The sequence below is a fragment of the Silene latifolia genome, unplaced genomic scaffold (assembly GCF_048544455.1).
Source record: "Silene latifolia isolate original U9 population unplaced genomic scaffold, ASM4854445v1 chrun_scaffold_16, whole genome shotgun sequence".
Classification (NCBI taxonomy): domain Eukaryota; kingdom Viridiplantae; phylum Streptophyta; class Magnoliopsida; order Caryophyllales; family Caryophyllaceae; genus Silene; species Silene latifolia.
Genome location: NW_027413123.1, coordinates 6927348 through 6938343, shown reverse-complemented (window position 1 = coordinate 6938343; position 10996 = coordinate 6927348).

Genomic DNA, 10996 nt, shown 5'->3' with positions numbered 1-10996 from the left:
TATCGAAATCGATATTCTCCTAATTGTTGCACCCAAAATGCTATGAGAAATGCCTCTCTTTTGCTAGAAAAGATGAACCCTAATTTCTAATTTTTAGGTTTTTGTGTGATGTGAGATTTAGGTCAAAAGAAGTTTGTAAAAATGATTTCCTCTCCCTCCTAATATAACCGAAATTAGAAGGAGGAATAGGGAAGATATTTTTCTCTCCCTTTTTTCCTCAAAACTGGATTATCCCAAAATAAGGAGAGAAATCTTCTTATTTTAGGTTGGTTTTAAAATGTATATAATGTGTATTATTTATCAATTGTCATTTATGTCGCCCCGTATTAATATGTCCACACACATAAGTTTGCAGTCGATTTATTAATACCGGTCTGTCAACATTTATTATGACAATTTCGCATAATATATACATTAACTATAAATATAGCATATTTATAATTTGCTAATTAAATATAATCGTTTACGGTTAATTACCAATTAACGTCTTAATTCGTTTAAACTTACATTATATACATTAATTAAATATAACAGTTTATATTCAATTTACGAATTAACAGTTAATTCGTCTCAGCTAATATTATTTAATTGTATTAAATAATCGTCTCATCATCACATTGACTAACCTTTTAGTCAAATACATGGACTAACCTTTTAGTTATATAAGGCATCAATGTGATCATATTTTTATACAATCACATCTCTCAAACACATCCTTTAGGTGTGACTTTTAGGGACCAGTTGATCACCGCCATCAGTATGATAATAACGTCAAACTTCTAGCAAGTCAACCGTTATTAAGTAAACGTTAATCAACTGATAAAATACTAAGTATACCCTTGTGAACCTATAAGAGGTTTATATACGTTATCACACTAACTGTGGAGGACACTAGCTCCAACAATCTCCCACTTGTCCTCACAAGTGTATGTGCGATAACCGATTCTCATATCCTAAAATTTCTCCCACTCAATGTAAAACAATTTGCAAAATCCGTATTCACAAAGGTCGTATTTTACAAGTGATCAACATCAAGAGTGGTTTTCCCGACTAGAAAGTAACTTAACTGATAAACGAATCATCATTCGAGCATGCCCATGCATTTCAGTCACAACTCTTCGAGTGGCCCTGAGAAATAACTAAACCTGATAAAGGTTGGATATTTTCTTCAACTCGAGTCGAGCAGAAATAAGCACAGTATGAAATGACCCAGAAAAAATCTGCTTAACCTCCTGTTACGGTCGACCATGAGAAAGAAACCAAAGTCACCCAAAAACTGCCTTAATCTCAAGAGACAGTCGATAGTCAAAAGAATCGACTCTAAGAACACAATGGACGTCCAATCCACGACCTGGCACCGAATGTTTTTAAACATTTAGGACTCCATTACGTTGTCACAATTTGTCCTACGAGGTATCATTATAACTCGCATCTGTGATCGATCAGCCAACAGTTTGACTTATGGCGCGATTACAGACCAAAACAAATATAATGTAATTCAGTTCACTTTGTGGCGTTCAATGTTGTCGTACAATCCACATGAAAAACAAAATATGAAATAATACGATGAAGTTATAAATAGCATATGAAAAAGAAAATGTATTGAATTCATAAGCAACTAGTACAACTCAGGAACACGTTTAATTCCCATGGAAATAACGTGCCGTTCATGCTTATGATATTTCAACGGTTTAGTGAGAGGATCCGCGATGTTATCATCCGAAGCTATCTTGTCAATCACTATCTCCTCTTGCTCCACGTAATCACGGATCAGGTGAGCTTTCCAATGTACATGTCTAGACTTGTTGCTAGACTTAGGCTCCTTGCCCTGGAAGATGGCACCTCTATTGTCACAATAGATGGTGATTGGGTCATTCGAACTAGGAACTATGGTTAGTCCTTGTAAGAATTGACGCATCCTTTGCTGCTTCTAAAGCGGCATAGTACTCGGATTCAGTAGTAGAATCTGCTACAACTTCCTGTTTGGAACTTTTCCAGCTGACCACAGCCCCATTAAGAGTAAAAACGAATCCAGACTGAGATTTTGAATCATCTCGATCCGTTTGGAAGCTAGAGCGTAACTAATTGCACATAGCTTAGTATCTCCTCCATAAGTCAATACCCAATCCTTAGTTATTCGTAGGTACTTAAGGATGTTTTTAACAGCTATCTAGTGTGTTTCACCTGGATTGCCTTGGCACCGACTCGTCATACTCAATCCATATGCCACGTCTGGACGTGTGCATATCATGGCATACACGATTGATCCTATGGCTGATGCATAAGGAACACGACTCATGCGTTCAACCCCTTCAGGTGTCTTGGGTGACTGAGACTTGCTCAAATGCATCCCAGACGTCATTGGAAGGTTCCCCTTCTTGGAGTTGGTTATGTTGAACCTTTCAAGACTCCTATCTAAATAAGACTCCTGACTCAATGATAATATCCGTCGTGATCTATCTCGATAGATACGGATTCCCGATATGCGTTGTGCCTCACCCAGATCTTTCATCTGGATAGGGTTCTTCAACCATCCTTTTACCGAAGATAAGAGAGGAATGTCATTCCCAATCAAGAGTATGTCATCGACATACAATATCAAGAAAACAATCTTGCTCCCACTCGACTAGATATATAAGCATGGTTCCTCGACCGATCGAGTGAAGCCATACTCTTTTATCACCTGGTCGAAACGATGATTCCAACACCGAGAAGCTTGCTTAAGTCCATAAATGGAACGCTTAAGCTTACACACTTTCTTAGGATTTTCAGGATCTATGAAACCTTCGGGTTGTACCATGTACAACCCTCCTCCAAATAACCGTTTAAGAAGGCGGTTTTCACATCTATTTGCCAAATTTCATATTCATGAAAAGCGGCAATCGCTAAGATTAGCCGAATGGAACGCAACGTAACTACGGGTGCAAAAATTTCATCATAATGCAATCCGTGCACTTGAGTGAAACCTTTTGCCACTAGTCGTGCTTTATAGGTATCTGGTTGCCCGTCTACAGAATGCTTTATTTTTTAAAGCCATTTGCACTGCAGAGGTCGTACCTTGTTAGGTAAATCAACAAGATCCCATACGTCATTCTCATACATGGAGTCCATCTTGGATTGCATGGCTTCAAGCCATAGCTTGGAGTCGGAACAGGTCATGGTACCTTTATAGGTAGCGTGTTCATTACTCTCTAGGAGTAAAACGTCATTTTCCTCGACCATACCAATGTATCTGTCTGGAGGATTAGAGACTCTACCCGACCTCCTAGGTTCTTGGGGAATGTTAACCGTATCATTAGTTGAAGGAACATCTTCCTCCAACCGTTCCTTGGTTGTTGGTTCTTGAATCTTCGACAGCTCGAAGGTTCTATTACTTGACTTGTTCTCGAGAAATTCTTTCTCTAAGAACTTCGTACTAGCCGCAACGAAAACTCGATGTTTGGTAGGCGAATAGAAGTAATGACCAAACATTCCTTTTGGATAACCAATAAAGTATGTCTTGACCGATCGCGGGCCGAGCTTATCCTCGTGTCTCCACTTGACATAAGCCTCACAGCCCCAAACCCGAATAAAGGACAAGTTAGGGACCGTTCCCTTCCACATTTCATATGGAGTCTTGTCGACAGCTTTAGACGGACTTCGGTTAAGTATAAGAGCAGCTGACAAAAGAGCAAAACCCCATAATGAACCAGGTACTACCATGTGACTCATCATGGATCAAACCATATCAAGTAGTGTTCGATTTCTCCGTCCGGACACACCATTTAATTGAGGTGTTCCAGGTGGAGTTAACTGTAAAACTATTCCACAGTCTTTAAGGTGTTGATCAAACTCATTTGAAAGATATTCGCCACCCCGATCTGAACGGAGTGCTTTAACCTTTCTTCCCAGTTGGTTCTCAACCTTATTCTTGTATTCCTTGAATTTTTTAAAGGACTCACTTTTATGCTTCATTAAGTAGATATATCCGTATCTACTTAAATCATCCGTGAAAGTGATAAAATATCTATAGCCGTCTCTTGCGGTGATTGACATAGGTCCACATACATCAGAATGTATGAGTCCTAATAGGTCATTAGCACGCAATCCAACACCTTTGAAGGAAATTCGAGTCATTTTGCCGATAAGACATGATTCACACGTGCCAAATGAAGAAAATCAAATGTGGGAATAGACTCATTCTCGATGAGTTTCTTTACACGTTTTTCATTTATGTGTCCCATTCGACAATGCCATAGATAAGTTTGATCTTCGTCACCAGCCTTTAATTTCTTATTATTCACATGTAATATACTTGTGGTTTGATCTAAGATATAAATTCCATTCATGGAAACTGCTTTGCCATAAATGATTTCATTAAAAGAGAAAATACAGCTATTGTCCTTTATTGAATTGAAAAACCGTCTTTATCAAGTACGGAAACAGAAATAATGTTCTTAGATAAACTGGGTACATAGTAACAGTTATATAAATATAACTCAAAACCACTCGGGAGCTGGATTACATATGTTCCCTTTGAGACTGCAGCAACTCTTGCTCCATTCCCGACTCGCAGGTCCACATCACCCTTTGCGAGAGGTGTGATGTTTTTTAGGCCCTGCAAATGATTACACAGATGAGAACCACAACCAGTATCAAGTACCCAAGTTCTGAAACTTGCATGGTTAATCTCAATCATATGAATATAAGATGACATACAAACAGGAGTGACGCGGCCTGCTTTTATGTCCTCACGGTACACGGGACAGTTCCTCCTCCAATGCCCAGTCTTGTGAAAATGGTGGCACTCAATGTCACCGCCCTTGCTCTTTGCTTTGCCTTGTGAGCCACTAGTCTCACCAGGCCCACTCTTACCGTTTCCTGACTTCTTAAACTTTGGCTTTCCTACAGTTAGGTCGCCGTGAGCTTTGCCCTTACCCTTATTCTTGTTGGAAATCATGAGAACATCTTGCTTCATGCTCCCACTCAATTTCATATCCTTCTCGGTCTGTACGAGAAGTGAGTGTAGCTCATGAGGACTTTTCTTCATGTCATTCATGTAGTAATTTGCCCTGAATAGGACAAAACCATCATGAAGTAAATGAAGCATACGGTCAATGACTATGCTCTAACTGATTTTGCAATCAAGTGCCTCTAGTTTCTCGACATTCTCAATCATGTTAAGAATGTGTGGGCTAACCGGTTGGCCCTTCTGGAGTTTCGCATCAAAGAAGCGACAGGTATGCTCATAAGTAACGATTCTCGGTGCTTTTGAGAACTCATTAGTGAGCGTGGTGAAAATCTTGTTTGCACCTTGGGCTATGAAGCGTCTTTGCAAATTGGTTTCCATTGCAAAAATGAGTACGTTCTTTATCGCACCCGCTTCCATGACGAAGTCACTATATGCAAGTGACTCGTTAGCTCTTGCATTGTGGCCTGGATTTGGCGGTATTGGCTCAGTTAAGTACTTGAGCTTACCGTCAGTTATGGTAGCATTCCATAATGATGCCTCCCAGTCCGCAAAGTTGGACCCGTCATTCTTCAGTCGTGTGAACTGATTCATCTGGTCCATGAAAGCTTTGAGCCAGGACTCGCGTCCAAGTGTGGCACTTGGCATAGGGATATCATTATTTCCAGCCATTTGTTATAAGCAGTATTATCAACATAAAACGAATTCTACACTGCGAAAAGAAAAAAAAATATAATAATCATACTCATCGTTATGATTTAAGTCTAATGTAATACTGTTATAACGCGAAAACTCAAGCATTTATACAATTGACCTTCCTCAAGAATTATATAAATGATCACAAGACTCAATTATCTGTAAATTGATAAGCCAACCTTTTGGCTAATTCTACATTTAGAATTCTTAGTTGATAAATTTCTGTAAATTCTATCTATAGTCCATCATAATCTCGAGAAACTCTTCGGATTATAATGTTGAGGTAAACTAAGTCAACACAAACTACTTACCCAACGTAGAAGGGGTCATATGGAGAGTAAGGTCATATATGCCTACCGATGAAGAAGGTATTTATAGCTGTTTGGCCTATAAAGACTAGTCTCAATTTCAGTTTTAGAGGAAGATCCCATCAACTTTATTTTAATTCATTTTAAGTGAACTAATATCTAGCATGCGAGACTGAATAAGCTAAGATGATGGCTTAAAATTGCGTGACATCGTTATGTCCATGATGACTAATATCAAACTATATGAGTCAATTTTCTTGCATTTAAGTAGGTGGTTTGGTTTAGGCGTAATATGATGCACTAACTATGAAGCGAAGAAAAGCAATAAGAATGGAAAAACGTAAAACAAAATAAAGTCCTAGTGTGGCCTATCTACCAAAATGAACATAAATACAACTTTGGAATCCTTCCTAGGATCCGAGAAGCTTGTCTTAATGTTCCATCTTGGTCCATGTAGCGGGAGTGAGCAATCCAATCTCCATCTTTAGTCTTCTCAAAATTACAATTAATAAATTACAAAATAAACCTATTTACATTCTAATTTCAAAACCATAATACTATAGAAAACCAAAGGAGATATGAGATCTCAAAATTACATTAAAATTATGTTTCCATCATTACGAAAACATAATTAACTAAGGCCACACTAGGTAATACAAATTACAACCGATTGCAAAAAACCGTAAATAAATCATTCAATCGATTCATACAACTAAATAAAAATGCATCAACTATAAATTAACCATTCAAGACATAATTCCTTAATTATGTAGAGTAATTTATCCAAACCACCTATTTTATAATTTTCATAATTATGTGACAATTCCTCAATTACTCACAATAATTCCAATCTTAATTCACATTAGCTAGAGATATGAATTAATCCAACATTATTTTAAACCGCTTTAAAATAATTGGGTATCTTTAATTTGTGAACTTTTTCACAACAAACAATCATACATTATAGATAATGTATAAAGATTATTGGCCAAAAATAAACAAAAAAATTTTATCTATTAATAGCTCTCAGTAATCATCCTAAAAAACAAAAAACCGTTTTTTTTTCTCTTTCGGCATTTAGCCCAAAAATCGTAAAAAAACAGCTTTTTTTTTTGTTATAGCTCTCGGCTGAATTAAAAAACGAAAACAGCCCCCCTTTTTTTTAAAAGCTCTCGGCTGACAGCCCAATAATTCGAAAAAAAAAAAAACAGTGTTTTTTTCTTATTAAAAAAAACATGTAGATGAACAAATTTGTTTAAAGTTGCTATTAGAAAAGGATTGGCATAATCATCAACATTCAAATTAATGAATCATGATCCTTAAACAACAATTTAACATCATGTGTGCCAAAACCTATATAGCAAAAACAAATAATCATCATTAAACAAAACAATTCTATTTACATTTCAATTTAATTTTTTATTAAATCAAAACATTTACAAATTTATCATATTATCATCTTAACAAATTAAAACAACAATATGAATAAATCAAATGGAACAAAAACATCAAAAACAAAAACAAAAATCATCTCGGCAAAAAAAAATTTTGCTCTCGGCAAAAAAAAAAAAACTCACGGCCGAAATTTTTTTTTTCTTTTCAAAAATCTTTTTGTTTAAATCCATTTATGAAAATCATATAAAATAATTTTGTAGCCTATGCTCTGATACCACTTGTGGGAAATATCGGTATATTTCATCAAGAAAATTTCGAATTATAACGAATTATGATATATTAAATTGCTAGTCATAAACGAATTGCAGAAACAAAAGAATAGAGATTTAGAATTAACCTTTGGTCCTATCAATTTGGCCTAAGAACAATTTCGAAATCGATATTCTCCTAATTGTTGCACCCAAAATGCTATGAGAAATGCCTCTCTTTTGCTAGAAAAGATGAACCCTAATTTCTAATTTTTAGGTTTTTGTGTGATGTGAGAATTAGGTCAAAAGAAGTGTGTAAAAATGATTTCCTCTCCCTCCTAATATAACCGAAATTAGGAGGAGGAATAGGGAAGATATTTTTCTCTCCCTTTTTTCCTCAAAACCGGATTATCCCAAAATAAGGAGAGAAATCTTCTTATTTTAGGTTGGTTTTAAAATGTATATAATTTGTATTATTTATCAATTGTCATTTATGTCGTCCCGTATTAATAAGTCCACACACAACAGTTTGCAGTCGATTTATTAATACCGGTCTGTCAACATTTATTATGACAATTTCGCATAATATATACATTAACTATAAATATAGTATATTTATAATTTGCTTATTAAATATAACCGTTTACGTTTAATTACGAATTAACATCTTAATTCGTTTAAACTAACATTATATACATTAATTAAATATAACAGTTTATATTCAATTTACGAATTAACAGTTAATTCGTCTCAGCTAATATTATTTAATTGTATTAAATAATCGTCTCATCATCACATTGACTAACCTTTTAGTCAAATACATGGACTAACTTTTTAGTCATATAAGGCATCAATGTGATCATATTTTCATACTATCACATCTCTCAAACACATCCTTTAGGTGTGACTTTTAGGGACCAGTTGATTACCGCCATCAGTATGATAATAACGTCAAACTTCTAGCAAGCCAACCGTTACTAAGTAAACGTTAATCAACTGATAAAATAGTAAGTATACCCTTGTGAACCTATAAGAGATTTATATACGTTATCACACTAACTGTGGAGGACACTAGCTCCAACAATCTCCCACTTGTCCTCACAAGTGTATGTTCGATAACCGATTCTCATATCCTAAAATTTCTCCCACTCAATGTAAAACAATTTGCAAAATCCGTATTCACAAAGGTCGTATTTTATAAGTGATCAAAATCAAGAGTGGTTTTCTCGACTAGAGAGTAACTTAACTGATAAACGAATCATCATTCGAGCATGGCCATGCATTTCAGTTACAACTCCTCGAGTGGCCCTGAGAAATAACTAAACTTGATAAAGGTTGGATATTTTCTTCAACTCGAATCCTGCAGTAATAAGCACAGTATGAAATGACCCAGAAAAAATCTGCTTAACCTCCTGTTACGGTCGACCATGAGAAATAAACCAAAGTCACCCAAAAACCGCCTTAATCTCAAGAGACAGTCGATAGTCAAAAGAATCGACTCTAGGAACACAATGGACGTCCAATCCACGACCTGGCACCGAATGTTTTTAAACATTTAGGACTCCATTACGTTGTCACAATTTGTCCTACCAGGTATCGTTATAACTTGCATCTGTGATCGATCAGCCAACAGTTTGACTTATGGCTCGTTGAACCCACCATCAATCAACTTCACAATATAATAGCCAGAGTTATCAGCTCATGTAGGCGATTACCGACCAAAACAAATATAATGTAATTCAGTTTACTTTGTGGCGTTCAATGTTGTCGTACAATCCACATGAAAAACAAAATATGAAATAATACGATGAAGTTATAAATAGAATATGAAAAAGAAAATGTATCGAATTCATAAGCAACTAGTACAACTCAGGAAAACGTTTAATTCCCATGGAAATAACGTGCCCTTCATGTTTATCATATTTCAACGGTTTAGTGAGAGGATCCACGATGTTATCATCCGAAGCTATCTTGTCAATCACTATCTCCTCTTGCTCCACGTAATCACAGATCAGGTGAGCTTTCCGATGTACATGTCTAGACTTGTTGCTAGACTTAGGCTCCTTGGCCTGGAAGATTGCACCTCTATTGTCACAATAGATGGTGATTGGGTCATTCGAACTAGGAACTATGGTTAGTCCTTGTAAGAATTGACACACCCATATAGCTTCCTTTGCTGCTTCTGAAGCGGCATAGTACTCGGATTAAGTAGTAGAATCTGCTACAATTTCCTGTTTGGAACTTTTCCAGCTGACCGCAGCACCATTAAGAGTAAAAACGAATCCAGACTGAGATTTTGAATCATCTCGATCCGTTTGGAATCTAGCATCTGCGTAACCGATTGCACATAGCTTAGTATCTCCTCCATAAGTCAATACCCAATCCTTAGTCCTCCGTAGGTACTTAAGGATGTTTTTAACAACTATCCAGTGTGTTTCACCTGGATAACCTTGGTACCGACTCGTCATACTCAATGCATATGCCATGTCTGGACGTGTGCATATCATGGCATACACGATTGATGCTATGGCTGATGCATAAGGAACACGACTTATGCGTTCAACCCCTTCAGGTGTCTTGGGTGACCGAGACTTGCTCAAATGCATCCCAGACGTCATTGGAAGGTTCCCCTTCTTGGAGTTGGTCATGCTGAACCTTTCAAGAATCTTATCTAAATAAGACTTCTGACTCAATGATAACATCCGTTGTGATCTATCTCGATAGATACGGATTCCCAATATGCATTGTGCCTCACCCAGATCTTTCATTTGGAAATTGTTCTTCAACCATCCTTTTACCGAAGATAAGAGAGGAATGTCATTCCCAATCAAGAGTATGTCATCGATATACAATATCAAGAAAACAATCTTGCTCCCACTCGACTTGATATATAAGCATGGTTTCTCGACCGATCGAGTAAAGCCATACTCTTTTATCACCTGGTCGAAACGATGATTCCAACTCCGAGAAGCTTGCTTAAGTCCATAAATGGAACGCTTAAGCTTGCACACTTTCTTAGGATTTTCAGGATCTGTGAAACCTTCGGGTTGTACCATGTACAACTCCTCCTCCAAATAACCGTTTAAGAAGACGGTTTTCAGATCCATTTGCCAAATTTCATATTCATGAAAAGCGGTAATCGCTAAGATTAGCCGAATGGAACGCAACATAACTACGGGTGCAAAAATTTCATCATAATGCAATCCGTGCACTTGAGTGAAACCTTTTGCCACTAGTCGTGCTTTATAGGTATCTGGTTGCCCGTCTACAGAATGCTTTATTTTTTAAAGCCATTTGCACTGCAGAGGTCGTACCTTGTTAGGTAAATCAACAAGATCCCATACGTCATTCTCATACATGGAGTCCATCTTGGATTGCATGGCTTCAAGACATAGCTTGGA